Source organism: Drosophila obscura, unplaced genomic scaffold (genome assembly GCF_018151105.1).
Source record: "Drosophila obscura isolate BZ-5 IFL unplaced genomic scaffold, ASM1815110v1 contig_73, whole genome shotgun sequence".
Taxonomy (NCBI): Eukaryota; Metazoa; Arthropoda; class Insecta; order Diptera; family Drosophilidae; genus Drosophila; species Drosophila obscura.
The window spans coordinates 9,165,458-9,178,509 of record NW_024542865.1 but is presented as its reverse complement, the minus strand read 5'-3'; the positions used below and the strand labels follow the sequence as shown (position 1 = coordinate 9,178,509).

Sequence of the window (13,052 nt, the reverse complement as noted above, 5' to 3'; positions counted from 1 at the left end):
GTTTTCGGTGTGGGGTTTTCCATCAGTTTTCTGTGGGATGTTTTACTTCAGTTTTTCGAGGGTTTCTCCCCTCAGTATTCCTAAAGTAGGTTGGGGGCGGTGTTTTCTTACAGTTTTTAGAAGGTTTTCCTTTAGTTTTCTGCCGTTTTTGGAAGGTTTTTCTCTGGTTATCGTTTAGTTGTCTGCAAGGTTTCATGCAATTTTCCAGCTGGAAAAACTTGTGTGTTTGGAAAACATTGCTACGTCTTCTTTTTGTTGCTTTCGGATACTATCAATATTTTTGTTGTTTACATTTTCCGCGTATTTACCACTTGCCCCTCCTGACATTGCGTTTTCTTCAATTATCATTTACCTGTGGAAAACGAGATGTTTGTTTTTCCGCTTGTTAAAGGAAACCCCTTTTGCGGGAAAGTAGGAAAAATGTTGGAAAATTATCATCAGAATGGAATATATTTCAATGATTTTTGGTTGGAAAAATGGATAAAGCGTAAAAAATATTGATGCATATTTTCCACCAATTTAAACCAATTTTCAGAAATTTTAAATATTATTAAAAAAATTTTATAAAAAAATAATTATTAAAAATATTATTTAAAAAAAGAAATGCATTAAAAATGGAATGTGCTGGAACCTGGAATATAATTTTATGGCAAAGACACATTTAATTTGTGCAATTTGTGCTGTCTCTCTCCAGCTCTAGCAGCGGTTGTAATCGGTGGACGAAACTGTCCCCCCGAACAGTGCACGAAGAGTGTCGTGTCCCCGAAGATTGCCCGAAGAATGTGCCCGAACAGGCGCCCAAAGAATGGTAAAGGGAGATAGATACCACCGTCACCGACCCTCGACCCTCGGCCACGATCTGCTTAACGCATGCACGGGGTACCTGCCCCTCCACCGAAACCCCCTCTCTCATCCACACACTACTGCAGCAAACAGTCAGCTCTTCTGATGCTCCCTCCCCTCACTCTTGCAGCAAACAGTCATCTCTCTCCCCCCAACTCCAACTCTATCTCTATAAGAGTCACCTATTCCTTGCACCTCCCCCCATCCATCATTCACTCTTCACCTGCACACACAGTCACACGGAATTGCCCCCTCCCTCTCTCGCTCTCTCTCTCACTCTGTTCACTTGCACACACCTTCCCTGTCCTCCTTTCCTCCTTCATTTCCATACCATTCCCCCTCCCATTCCACTTGCTCAGACAGTCACCTACCATTACCCCTTCTCCCTCTAACGTGTTACCTATGGCAAGCTCTAGCACGCATATTCTCCTCCCTTCCCCTACCCACCACTCGCACCGCTCCACTCATCCATCGATGGCATCGAAGAACCATTGAAATTTAAATCAATTTGATTCTGATTAGCCACACACGGAGTTTGTTTTTTTTCCACCGCCTCGTTTATTGTTGTTCTTTGAAACCTTTTTTTTTTGTTGGTTTGTTACCTCTACCTACTCCCCCCCTTCCTGCACCAACGACGACGCAGCTACGCAACTCTCCCCGCCCCTCTTTCGCGCACAACTCTTTCTCTGCCGAAGCACCTCTAGCCACCCGCCCCCCCCTCCCGCTCTAGAGCAAAAATTCTCACTATTTTTTTTTTTTCTTGCTGTTTACTGTTGTTGTTGTATTTTGTCGCCATGGTTTTTGGAGTATGGAGTTGTTGTTGCTTTTTTTGAGTCTTTCTTTTCTCGCTACCACCCCCTTCCCTTCTACCGTTTCAACGCGATGCCGATAATTTTTTTTTGATTTTGCTTGTGTTGTTGCTGTTGGGTTTGTCTTTTCTTTTGTGCCTACAAAAACTAGTAACAAAAATTAGTTTTTTATTATTGGAGAAGAACCCAGAACCAGAACAGGTTTCTTTGCCACTTTAAACAGTGACAGAAAGGGCGGAGAGAGAGAAAGAGAGAGAGAGAGAGAGAGAGAGAGATAGAGAAGCGAGAAGAGGAAGGAATGTGTATATGGGTTTGTGTGTGTGTGTGTGGCACACACGCAGGTTCTTCTTTAAGCAGCAGCAGCAGCAGAAAAAACGCGACTCGAAAAACTAAGGAAGAGAATTCTTTCACAGTTCTTTCGCCTGAAGAAACCTGTTTCAACGCGATACAGAAGGAGGAAAAGAGAGGATCGGCTCCATATCCATTCCCCGTGTGTGTCCCTATCCCTCTTTCTTTGAGGTTCTTCGTCGTTGTTTTTTTTTTCGCTCGATTTTTTTTAACACTTTCGTGATTTTAATTTTTTCCGTTGCTGTTGGATACCCTTTAGTCCAAGGGAAATAGAGAAAATTATTAAATAATTTAATTCATTTTTGTTTTTTTTTTTAAACAAAATCTATTAAAATGATTAAATTAAATTAAAATGAACTAAAATCATTAAATTAAAATTAAATCTATTAAAATAATTGTTCCCCATCATTTAAACAGTTAATCCAACAAATAAATTTTATTACGAGGTAATCCCGAGTCTAATTAATGTTTTCCACGTTCCTTTTTTGGTTAAAAATCAATTAAATCAATGGGTAAATGCATAATAGACACCTTTTACATATGTATGTATGTATCTACCTTTGGCTCCTTTCAGGCACTTCTTCCCCTCCTCCTTCTGCATTGGTTCTCAAAACAAATTATGAACAAACACAGAGGAACAAGAACAAGCAGAAAGAAGGAAGGAGGAGGAGGAGGAGTATGAGTATGAGTGTGAGATGCCCATTCCAATGAATATCCCATTTATGAATATGTGTGTGTCTTCCACTCGTAAAACTACTGCGAGAAGCTCCTCAAGTAGCAGCAGTACAGGAGTGGGAGGACTAGAAATAAGAGTAGCAATAGGAATAGAAGAGGAGAAAGCGGTAGGAGTAGGAGGATTTTATACCCAAAAAAAATCTAAAGAACCGAGTGAATACAAATATATGTACAATTGTGTTCAATGAAATAGTGGCCTCACTACTTCACCTTTTGGTTTGCCAATGCGTGTTACGGGCTGGGGGGCGCCGTACTTCACTTTTCGGCCCAGGCTTGTTTTCAACACCAATAAACATATATCGCATGTTCTTCATTCAACGTTTTTATCAATTTGGTTTTCATTTGCGAACTTGGCCGGATATGGGTCTTAATTGCCCGCTTCTAGGATGAGCCATGAACCACTTGCTACTAGGTTGGCACGGTTTGGTTACAATGTATTGGTTCCACTGTTCGTGGTTTATATCCAGTTGGCCTTGGAAAACGTCTTTCGTAAAAATAATTCCTAGCGTTTTCGGGTATTTTAGTCATTATCTGTGATCTTTTACATGTTTTACTTTTTGTTTAATGTTTCTAGTTCCTCTCCAGTCGCTCCCTACTATCCAACGCCAGGCTAGGTACTAGCTTTTGAGGCCCTAAGGCTCAGCCTTCCATGCCCATGCTATTTTTCATGATTTTAAGTGGTAATTGTTTCTGTGGCACATATTCTTTTGTATCTACCTTTCAACTTTACTATCATCAGTGTTTTTGTCACTGTGACCGGCCTCCACATGCGTTTTCCAACTGGGTGCCCCTTAACCCACGGGGCTTTCTGGACTCTTGCATCAATGTGTATCAACCGGAACCGCACACACTGCGAGGTTTTTTTTTTATTTTGAGGGTCTTGCCTTCGACCATCGCCGCCATCCTCTATATTTTTTCTCAAATCGTTTCCAGTCTACTTCTTTTAGTTATTGGGTTTCTGTGGGTGCCTACAACTTAATTTTCAATTCCAATATCCTCCTGCCTATTTTTAGTCTCTCTTAGTATCCTCTTCTGACCGAGCATGTTCTTTACGCTTCAAATCAGTACCAGTCCAAAACTTTCTTTCATCAAATTATTCAATCACCAATTGGTTCGTGGTGACTTATTTAGTTAATTTGCTTTGTTTTTTCATTTTTATTTTTAACCCACACTACTATTTCATTGACGAGATATCATGGTATCTGTCATGCAGAGATGGATGCAAATGTACGGGTCTCGGTTCCAATCCTACATTCCAGGCTTTCCGTAGGTATCACTGTTCATTGACTAGAACTACTCAAAGATTTTGGTGTGAGGTGCGGCACTACTATTTCATTGAACACAACTGTATATGTACATTTAATAAATACATACATACTACATACACATGTATGTATGTACATACGAGTTGGAGTATTATTATTATTCCATTCCATTCCATTCCAATGCCATCATCATCATCGGATGCGCTCTGTTTGCCATACACTTTAATTCTTCTACTCCATCTCTCCCTTCCCTCCCACTCTCTTCTCTTTCCACAGCATTTTCGCCTCCCCCCTTTTTCTCGCCCTCTTTTATTGTTGTGTTTGTGTTTGTCGCTGTTTATGCGCCGTGTCTAATGACAGTTTTTGTGGTCATTATTTGAAATGAATACTCATAGTATATTCGTGAATATATGGTATAAATATATCTGCGTGGGGTGGCACGAGTATGGGGCTGATGGGGAGTGGCACATTTTTGGCAATTAAATGTTTGAGCCATAAATTAAATGTGGCATAAAAACAAAAAGAATCGAAAGATTGGCAATAGAAAAATAAAGATTCAAAGAACGATTCAGTGTTTCAACCAATTCAACCAATTTATGCCCAATTTATGGAAAGTATGAAAAAAATACACCCATGAATATATGTATATATGTACATATGTATATATACAAATATATTTTCCATACCAGTAGAAGCTGTGGATTTGACAGCTCTTTTTGCACCCAGATTTTTCTCCTTTTCTTCTTTGGAGTTTGGCAACATATTTCCTAATTTTCTTTCCTGATTTGGCTTACTATTTCCATTATTAAATATACTCTATTTATTTTCTTCTTAATTTGCATCGCTTTTCCCCTTATTTTCCGTGAATTGTACACCTTTTTCCTGTCTTAAACATAAATCTACACCATTTTCCACGCAATGTTCAAACGCCTTTATTCATTTGATTTACCTTTAAGTCCCCAATCAAAACAGAATCATTTTTCGCTTCTCCATGGGCATAAATATTTATTTTTATTTGCAAATTTCTTTGGAAAAGTTCTGCGCGCCACTTGATCCATGAGAATCTGAGAATCCCCAAAGACGAATGTCTAGACGGTTGTCTCCCCCGCACCCATGAGTTCTATGAGTGTGTGTGTGTGAGTGAGTGCGAGTATTCTATTCGTGTCTGGTCAGTGAGTGTATCCATGGGTGCCACATGTAAATCAATGCATTATTTTCCCACGTCCAAAAGCCAGAATAAAAAAAACTCATTTATCAGCGACTGAGGCGGCTGCGGCGGCATTTCAACAACAAAACAGCGGCGACGGCCCACACACCATCTGTATCCGTATCGTATCGTATCGATAAGGTGGAGAATATAAAGAGAGACAGAGAGAGAGAGAGGGAGGGGAGAGAGGAATTTGAATATTCGAACCAGAAATGAGCAGCATCATCATTTATACGAGCAGACGACCGACGGCCTCCGCGATAGCCCCACCATAAAACATCTAGCCATGGCCTGGACAAAACAATCGATGGATTGCTGATGGATGATTATATGAGTGTGAGGAAATCATGGGGCGTGAGGCAGGGGGTGCAGCGGGAAGGGAGTTTGAAAAGAGGAATCGATCTTTGAGACGAAAACGAAATCAGAGTTGTTGGATTCCAGGGACTGGAAGAACGGCTGCAAAAAAAAACAATTCAAAATTGATTAATTCTGTTTCACAGTTGCACTCAATGCTCACTCACACTGCTACTTGGCAATCATTCACGCTCTTATTGGGTAACATTCGCACTCATTTATACACCCATTCGAACACTCATTCACCCACTCATGCGACCATTCGCACTCACTTGTGTGAATTGTGCGGAAAAACCCATGAGAAAGAAAACTCAGAGGAGAGGAAGCGAAGTTTTTTGTTTACAAATCGAATGGGAAAATGATGGGACCCCTTAGATACCCCGTAGTCCAATGACCCCTCCCCCTCCCCCAAAAAGGCAATGTTAATGAAAGGGATTTTCCCCCGCCTCCGAGTCTTCTCCATTGTCCAAACGAATGATACGATAAGCGGCATTGTGGCCCCGCACTTTCCCGCACATTGCCAGTTGCTGCCACCCCATTCATAATTCGATATAGATTTCACCTTCTAAACCCTGACTGCACGAAGAATCCCTCTCTGCCACAGAGTTTCCCTCCTTTGGCCACACTTTGGCTCCTAGTTGGCACGCCGTTGTCCCCTCCTTGGATTCTCCTTAGGGCACCCACTTTTTCTGTTCACCCACCCCAAAAAGAAACTCTGTAAAAAGTATTTTGTGCAACGTTTTTGGCCACATTTTTGCTTCATTTATCACAAATTCATTTATCATTTGTCCCCCCCACCCCTCCACAACACACACACACACAAAAAACACTGTGCAAAACCTCTCTACCATTGCTTCCTGTTTTCCGTTGGCGATTTTTCGTCTGTTTTTCTTTTTGGTGCCCAAAACGAAATTTTTATCGGGGGAGACGACGACTGTTCCTGGTCTGTTGCTTTATCATTTTTCTTCGTCTGCTTTTAGATTTAACCCTCAACCCTTACTCCCCCTTTTTCCCTACCATATCCTACTGTTTGGCTCCTCCTGGAACATATTTTCTACACTTTCTATCCTTATTTTGGTGGAAAAATGTTATTTTTTTTGGGGCAGGTTCAAAGGTGAATGCGCGAGTTCCTTCTGCGACTGGACAGCGACAAAAAGGAAGCTCTATCTGCCAGCTAGAAGCATTTGATACCCTATATTTGGCGAGAACTTGATATTTACATCTGATTGCATGAAAATATTCACACAAAAATTCACGAGTTTTAATATAATTTTCATGTAAATTCAACATTTAATAGAACCCTCCCCCCCACCATCCGCCTTTTATTGCTCCTTCTGTGGCAGACTCCTTGCAGAAGGCAGGGATTTCCGCTAAGGGAAACTGCCTCAGAGAAAAGGTCAGGGAAACAGGAAAAACCCTCTATCAAAAAATAAACAAAAATAAGTCGAAAAAAGAACAGATATTCTTGAAAAATAATGAAAACGAAGTGAAAATCAAATTTCCCACCTAATGATGAAAAATTTCCGGTTTTTATGGGAGAGAAAAACAGAAAGAAATAAAAAAAATAGAAGAAAATAAAAAGCATCATTTTGGGGCGGTTAAAGACGCATACAAGACGCGTAGAAAACGCAGGTGAAACGCGCGTAAGGAATAATGATAGAAGGATAAAAGTAGGAAAACGGTCAAGAAAGAGAAGTAGAAAGTATACCTAAAGCAGAAAATTGGTGCGACAAAAAACGCTGGAAAAAAACTAAAAACTTTTGGGCCTGGCAAAACCGCTTGCAAAACTCTGCAAAAATCCGCGATTTTTAAAATAGTTTTTTCCTTAATTTTGGCAGAAAAAAGGTACAAGAAGAAAATGAAGAAGGAGTAGGAAGAGTAGGAAGAGAGAGAAAAGTAGAGGCTCCCCCCTTCAGCACTCAAAAATCTAATTAGATTTTAACAACATATTTTGTAATATCTGGTCGAGTGACTAACACTCATTCGGGGCACTCGCACAACATTCGCCATACTCACATAAACACCCACAACCACACCCACACAGTCATACGTTCACACACACATGTACATATGCCACACCCACACCCATATCCATATCCCGCACCCACTTACAGACCGCAACACTCATTTAACAGTTAATTAGCCTCCAGAAACACACACATTTCAGAGGCAACGAAGAGTGTGATACCCTGTGCAAGGTATAAGTTGCATATAGGGGATTTTTATGAAAAATATTAAGAAATGCAGAGTAAAAGAGCTCTTGGAACACTCATAGTGGCTATGCATACCCTACGCAGTACCCCTACAGGCCATTAAAGTTCCTTAAGAGCAGGGATCTGAAGGACTATAATTTTTTTATAATACAAATTATGAATTAATTTGAAATAAATTGTAATCAGAAAAAATCGTATTATGCCCTTACTCAAAAAGAGTTAAGGGATATATTAGATTTGTGGGAAAAGTGGATGTGTGTAACACAGAAAAGAAACCAACCGACCCCATAAAGTTGTATATATTCTTGATCAGCATCAATAACCGAGTCGATATAGCCGTGTCTGTCTGTCCGTCTGTCTGTCCGTCCGTCTTGTTTGTCGCCTAGATATCAGAGACTCAGAGAACAGATGTAACAAACAAATGTAAAATGTTAAATATTTTAAAATATTACCTAAATCATAAGCTCACAAATTTACATACTGACTGAGTACGGGTATAAAAGTAGAGTCGCGTCCAAAAAAGCCACTCACACGTTCCATCTCGTTTTCATATTTATTTTGTAAATTTTCTATTTAAGGAATTGAAAAGTTATTTCTCTAGTATTATTTCTAAAACAATATATTTTTGTCATATTTTAAAAATTCATTAATATGTTTTTATATAATTATTGTTTAATTGGTATTATAAAAAAAAATATTTAGAAAATTAGTTTAATAATTGAATGTGTATCGCATGTAAAGTCCATCAATCTTTACATCTTACAGAGTAGTCAGCAGTCCGACACCCGACGAATGATTGTCGAGAGACTTGAGAAAAGCAATTTTTGTTCAGCGATCCGATTCCGCGATTCCCGGCGAAAAAAGGGAGCTGGGGAGTAGGGGGCGCGGTTGGAGCCTTTTGTTGCGCATGCGTTAAGCGTTTGACGGCGCATTTAGAGACGTCCAACGGTCATTAGAGGGTTAAGCAGGAGGTAGAGAGAGGATTGTGGAATTTTAAGTGCTTTTTTTTGCTCAGGTGTTTTTGGGCCGAAACGAAACGAACTTCGGGGCTAACAATTTTTAATGGCGCGATGTAGAAAGAGAAGTGGGAGAGGGCGAGGTAGTGCCAGAAAGAGCGCTGAGGAGTGTGGAAAAAAACAGTTAAAAATCCATGCAGGTAAATGGCCACAAAATAAACGGGGTAATCCTACCTCCCTGCCATTCATTTGCTCTAACAAATGTTATTTTTTAAACGAAATTAATTTTCGTGGAACTGTCCGCAAGGATCGTATTTCATGCAGAGGATTTTTTGGTCTGGAACGGTCTTGGAAATTTATGGAATAGAATTGACATTCGTGGAATATGGTGTGGTTGAGGACATAAATCACATTTATTCGCATGAGTATAATATACACCCATGAGTGCAGAGCATTCATTTTTAATACATTTTCCAATACATTTCTTTTTATTAATTTTAATTATGAAATGAATAATTTTTAGCGTTTGAATTCAAAACCGTTTCATAACCGGTGAACAACCGATTTATAGCAGTTTAAAGTCGTTTTATAACCGGTTACTCCTTTTTTTTTTTATAAAATGTGTAAAAAAAAGCCAAAAAATCAAATCAAGAAGAAAGTTAAGTAAAGTTAACTTATGTAATATAACCAATTTAAAGTAACTGTATCGGTTACGAAGCGATGATGAAATGGTTTTAACTTGGTAATGAATCGGCTAAGTAATTTTTTCTTCGTTTTTTAATGTTCTATTATAAGAAATAGGTCGCGCGGCTAAAGGTAAAAGGGGGGAGAAAATGTAAATAATTTGTTCAAGGAGTAAAGAACAATGTCCAAAATAATTAATTAAAGAAGGACTAAGAAATTTCAAAATATTGGTTGCGAAAACTGTATAGTTTCCACAGTTTCCTTAATTTTTCTCGCTCTATGCATACATATGTATGTACATGTGTAGGAAAAAGTAGAAGGCTACGTGGGGGCGTGTCATGACGATATGTTTTGCCAACTTGTCTACTTAATCCATATGCTGCAGAGTGTGCTAGAAAGTGGCACCCATACTCCATACCCTCCCCCCCACTTCCTGGAAATGTAAAAATATCTGGAAAATAGCAAGAAAAAAAGGAGAAGGGAAAGGAGTACTACTTTATATCGTATGGCGAGGGTCATTCATTTTAATATGCTTTGAGGGGAGAGCTGGCAGGGGAGCAACTGCAATTGGCCACCTTCCCCGCTCCCCCGCCCCACCCATCCCACCTTATCAACATTCAGGGAGCCCTAAGCGGCGGCGGCGGCGTCTCTGATTATTTGCATAAATTAATTACAAAAACGTTTTCGTCCTCCCCCACCCAAAAGGGGGATATCCAATGTGCGTATCAGCCAGAAAGGGTGAACTCTGGGGGGTATGTAGGGTGAGGAAAGGCAGTGAGAGGGTGGGTTGCAGGGGGGTGTTGCATGGGGCACACGCATATGAGATTTTACGAAGGTAAACTTTTTTAATTATGAAAATTAAGTGCAGCGACGACAACGCTGGAGAGGGGCTGCAGAGCACAAATGGTGATAGGGGAGAATCTTCAAGGGGCGGGGAAAAGGGGAGAGCACTTTACGATTGTCGTGTGTGTGTGTATGTGACACGGTGCAACCCTGGGCAACCCCAGATAGTTGGATCACTAATTGGATCCCACAGATTTGTTCTTCTGTGGCGCAAACAAAAAATATAATCCTCCAAAAAAAAAGAGAAACACAAAACAGAACAAAAAACGAATGAAGTGAATCATTCATTAATTGGCAGCAGATGATTCAGCCACAACGTAAACGAGTACAGGCGGCTTAAGAATTATTCGAAAGAAACTTTTGATCAAAAATTATGTAAATAACGTATAACCGGTTCATAGCCGGCTTATCACTGCTTCATATATGTAGCACTAATAATGTATTCCCTGACAGAACATTTCAACGCTTGAGGAATGCAAATAAATTAAATTTAAATATTTTTCAAATGCTTATAACAAAATTCTTCCCCCGAAACTATACATAAGCTTGAAAAACGTTTATACACTTGCCCCCCTAGGCCTCATCTCCCCTTTCACTGTTGCCACTTTCTGCATGCCACATTCTTGTTTTTTGTTTTCGTGTTTTTTTTCGGTCAGGCTAAGATACAATGACTTTTGGCTTAAGGCCGCAGCTCGAAGGACCCAGTACCCTCGCGCAGAAATTGTCAAACAAAAGGCAAAGCCAGCAGCCCCAGCCCCAGCCCCAGCCTCAGTCCCAGCATTGACTGCCAGAAGGAGGCAGCAGGCAGGAGCTGGGGGCATGGCCTAATGACTTGAGCCGCCAGTCACACTGCGAGTCACAGTTTTCCCCCATTTCCCAGGCACGGGAGCGCCTTTTGTGACGCGCTGCTGTGCTGTGCGGCGGGTGTGCTGCACTCCTCGCCTCTCAATCAAAGCCAGGCCGGCTCAAAACTGAGCGGAAAAAACTACCAAAAAAATGAGGGGGAGTACTGTGAGAGAAAATGAAGGGGAATCCATCAGTGTGAGGGGGGAAAAGGCGGAAAAAGTACGAGTTGAAATGGCAACGAAAACAGCGAGAGTTCCGAGAGTTCCGAGAGTTCGGAGTGTACCAGAGAGTTTCGTAGAGTTCGGATGAGAGTTACGACAAAAAGATGAGAAAGAAGTAGTTTGGAAAAATTAGGGGAAAAAGCCCCACTGCGGTTGTTGGCCCTCTTTTAAGCGCACATGGGGCGGGGCGAATCCGAGGGAGGGGGGTCCAGCTTTATGACTTTTGCAACCGGTGGCTGGGGAGCAGTTTTCGGCGGCGTTACTTTTGACGGTTGCACCGTTTCAGGATGGCATGGATGAGAGTTCCACTTGGTTGGGGGTGTTCCAGAGTTCACTTTTTTACGGTTCATAACCGATTCATTCTCAAGATGAATATGCAAAATGTATCAGAATTTTATTACTTCTAACCTTTTCTATTTGCCACTTTTGAAGCGATTCAAACTCGATTCAATACCGATTCACGAAATATTTATTATCGTTTCAAGACCAATTCATTAACCGATTTATGAAATATTGAATATTCACAAAACAAAAGCTTTTTATAGCTGACTAGAACCCGATTTATAATCGGTTATTTATCGATTCAGATCTTCATAGCCGTATCTTAACCGTTTCAGAGCATTCGCAAAAGAGCATTCGATCAGCGACACAACAAAATTGTCTCATCACCCTCTTTGCAGCATGACTTTCTGTTGCACCTCCCTCCCCTGGTTCTGCACCAGGGAAAGAGGAGTATATAGCAGGCACCGTGGCGAGCGGGTGTTGGTGCTACATTTTTTGCGCTGGTTTCCCCCTCACAGCCGAAAAAAAGGGGTTATTGCCCGACACGGAGCTACCCTACAAAACAAATAACACAGAAAAAAACAAAACAAAAACCAGCGAGAGAGAAAGGGGAACAACGGCCAGCAGAAGGAAACTCCATGCCATGGTGCCTGTGCCACTGCCACTGCCACTGCCTCGCCGCCTTCTGTGGCATGGCACTGACTCAATTCTCGAGTACTCGAAAGTGTGTTGCACCCGCAAAAATATAAAACAACAGCAACAAAAATATAGCAACAACAATATTTATAGTATATAATAAAAAGAAGAAGACCGAATATCAAGGATGGGGATTAAGCATTAAAGGGAGCAACTAGGGGAGATGCACGCCTTATAAAGAGATGCAGATACAAAGATACAGTGACTGGCAGATGCAGACCAAAGGTTCAAGCGTTCAGTGTTGATTTTTTTTGCGCGTCAGGAGCACTCAACATTTCATTTCCGCCTTTGGGCGGAGGCTCGAGAGACAAGAAAAAACACACTCTCTCTCTGGAGAGAGAGAAAGTATGTTTCTTTTCACTCTATTCTGCCAAAAGATGTATCTTCTTCTCACATTCTATCCAAAATAAGTATCTTTATCTACTGCTCAATCATTTTGAGCCTCTTTCGTGCATCCTTGGGGCATGGTTGGGCCAATGTTTGATTAACAAATTTGTACATCTAATTTTTCCATGTGGCTGTTGTTTTTCTTGCCTCCTCTGACGAGGGATTGGGTTGGGATGATACTTCGGGCGACTACCTGAAACCACGTTTTAGGCAAAAAATATCGAATGACAGTAACCGCTCTACCGCCCCTCACCGCACACGCTCGACCGCTCGACCGCTTAAGTGGCTCGATGCCTCGATTGAAATTTGAGGCAGGAACCGCGTGCACCGCCTCCCGCGGGGCACAAGAAAACAAAAAAAAAA

General features: G+C 41.0%; 1 protein-coding gene across 1 annotated transcript in view; it reads left to right on the top strand.

The window, feature by feature from the left end:
• LOC111068738 (homeotic protein female sterile) overlaps window positions 1-13,052 on the top strand; it is a 114,826-nt gene that overhangs the window by 10,973 nt on the left and 90,801 nt on the right. The gene's annotated exons all lie outside the window — the stretch shown is intronic.